We start from the raw sequence: 2,398 nt of genomic DNA, 5'->3' as shown, positions 1-2,398 counted from the left end.
TGCACGAATTTGCTTCAAAATATATCATTTTTAAAATAGTTTTTCTTTTTTCCTCTTTGCCATCCAATCTGAGCTTATAGCAAACAGTTTATGCACAAACACAGCAATCATTTGACATCTCTATCTGCTTTTAATGGACACTCAGTTAAAAAACATTTTAGGGCATCTGCAAACTTATTAAACCTTTATTTTTAATGTAGCTATTTAAATGTATCATTCCGTTAAAGATGGACATTATGCAATTAATACATCCATCAGAAGTTTAGTTTAAGCGTGTGCGTAAAACGAAGCGCTCCAGTTGTGGCACGGCGTGACGCGGCGGAGGCTGGGTCTAAAAGCGCACACCGTACGTGAGGTGCAAGTGAACTGATGGATGACTCCATGTAGCACCGGCATCCGAACAGACAGGGACAGACCAGACAAAGCCAGAGGGTTCGGAGGAAGCCTGTTAGAGAAAATGATCAGTCTCTGAGCGAGGCGAGGCGAGGCGGGGCGGGCAGAGGAGGAGGAGGAGGGGGGTCACCCGATACCATCTCCTTCACAGCGGCTGACCGGGAGATGCTCACTGCTGTCCGGGTGACTTTCCGAGCGAGTCAGAATCAATTAAACCAGCTGCGTGTTTTCAGCTCTCATTTCCCGGACGCTTCTCCTGAACCCCCCCACAAAAAGCACCGCGCGTCATGACTGAGTCTCCTGCTGTTTCTGCTGTTTCAAGGTGAGTGCGCTCTTCTTTTACTGTTTTTGTGAAAGGTGAAAGTTGCGTTCACTTCTCGAGCGCACGGGGGGGGGGGGGGGGGGGGGGGGGGGGGGGGGGCTAAGGGAAATGATTGTCGCTGAGCAAGACGTGTCAGCTCCAGAATGATGAAATCTCTGCTGACCACCTGTGACAGACGGCGGCAGAAGATGCTCAAAAGGCAGAGCGTCCCTGAACGCCTCAACCAAAGCCGGAGACAAGAGGCTAGACCAGGACAGGATCAGGTCAGGCAGGAGAGGAGGGTTCATTCAGCTTTTTTTTTTTTTTTTTTACTACTTCAGTAAAAGACTGCAAAAGCTTGCTTATGAGGATTTCCCTTCTGGTTATTCTGGGCAATGCATCAGATCTCTGATCATCAGGAGAGAGAGAGAGGAAAAACAGATTTGTAGAAATACTCAGCAATCCTCTGCCCTGCCTCCTCCTGCAGCTTTGGCAGCCAGGGGCAGAGCGCGCGGGATGATAAGGATGGAGGAGCTGAGATGAAGCCTGAGTCAGAGAGCGCGCAAAGCTGTAATCAGTGCCAGCCTCAACAATGCTGTTGACCAAGTGCATCTTTGTTCAAGCCCCCCAATGTGTGTGTGTGCTTAGGGTGTTAGTTGGATTCTTTTGACTCTCAGTCCTCATGCAAACCAGATGAACCCTTCTTCTGTGTATCTCTCTCTCTCTGTGTGTGTGTGTGTTTCTGGTCTGGCTTATCTGGCCAGCCAGTTGGACGAGCTTTTATTCTCCTGGCCCCTCCAGAGTGGCTAAAACCCCTCGCAGAGAGGAAAAAAAAAGAGAGAGAGGAACTAGCTTTCTCTCTTGGCGTGCTCATTCCTGTCATGTGCTTCTACGTTTTATCAGCTGCCTGCTAATTTTAGGATTTAAATGAATCTCCAAAATTCACTCTGTCTTGTGGTCTCTGCTGCTCTGATAACCAAAAATTAAACCAAGGTTGCGTCTGTGATGATTTCYGTGGCTCCACAGCAAAGTAGTGGGTTAGAAATGTCAAAAAGGGTCAAAATGAAAACGTGTTTAGTTGTATTTTAAGTTGTKTTTTTGCTGATTCTGTTTCTAATAAAAAAAAATACAAGAAAGTAAAAATTATCAACAGAAAATTTTCAAATTCTTTCTCAYAAAGTGATTGTTCAGTGATCTTCATAATCACTTATATTAAGGTTTTTGAGATGAAGCTTTTCTCTTTGCTCAGTTTTGGATCAGAAATTCATCGCGTTTTTCACAAAGTTTAAAATTAAAGGCCTCGTGTTCCGTGACGGACTGCATATTTCCTGCCTTGAAACCTTGAAAATAATGTCAATCTCTTGCAAAATGGCATGATGTCAGAGGATGTGTTCGGAACGAGTTACTACGCAAAACTTAGCCTATTTGTAAAACCCAATGATAGTGGTGGGCAGCACGAATCTAAAAATTAGTTGCACTAACCCTAAAGCACTAACTTTAATATTCAGGTCCCCTCATTCTAAAGCACTAACACACTTAAAATTTTAGCAAAATCTAAATCTAAAGCACTAAAATCCCAACTGAGCCAATATTATCAGTGAGCAGAATATTGTTAATATTTCATTCATCTAGTGTAGTGGTTCATAAAGTTGGGGTCGGGACCTCTTTGTGGGTCACAAAACATCAAGTGAGGGTCCCCAGATG

At 44.6% G+C, this 2,398-nt stretch overlaps 1 protein-coding gene across 2 annotated transcripts in view; it reads left to right on the top strand.

Moving 5' to 3' along the window:
* Nucleotides 1-353: 353 nt before the first annotated feature.
* The window catches only part of LOC106518319 (plexin-A2), a gene marked incomplete at its 3' end in the record, with an annotated part of 115,173 nt that continues 113,128 nt past the window's right edge, over nucleotides 354-2,398 (top strand). For both annotated transcript variants that reach the window (XM_014009565.1, XM_014009566.1), the window contains 1 exon segment: nucleotides 354-715.

This window comes from Austrofundulus limnaeus, unplaced genomic scaffold (genome assembly GCF_001266775.1).
Source record: "Austrofundulus limnaeus strain Quisiro unplaced genomic scaffold, Austrofundulus_limnaeus-1.0 Scaffold59, whole genome shotgun sequence".
Lineage (NCBI taxonomy): Eukaryota > Metazoa > Chordata > Actinopteri > Cyprinodontiformes > Rivulidae > Austrofundulus > Austrofundulus limnaeus.
Note: the sequence above shows the minus strand (reverse complement) of the source record. Positions and strands in the feature narration are given on the sequence as shown.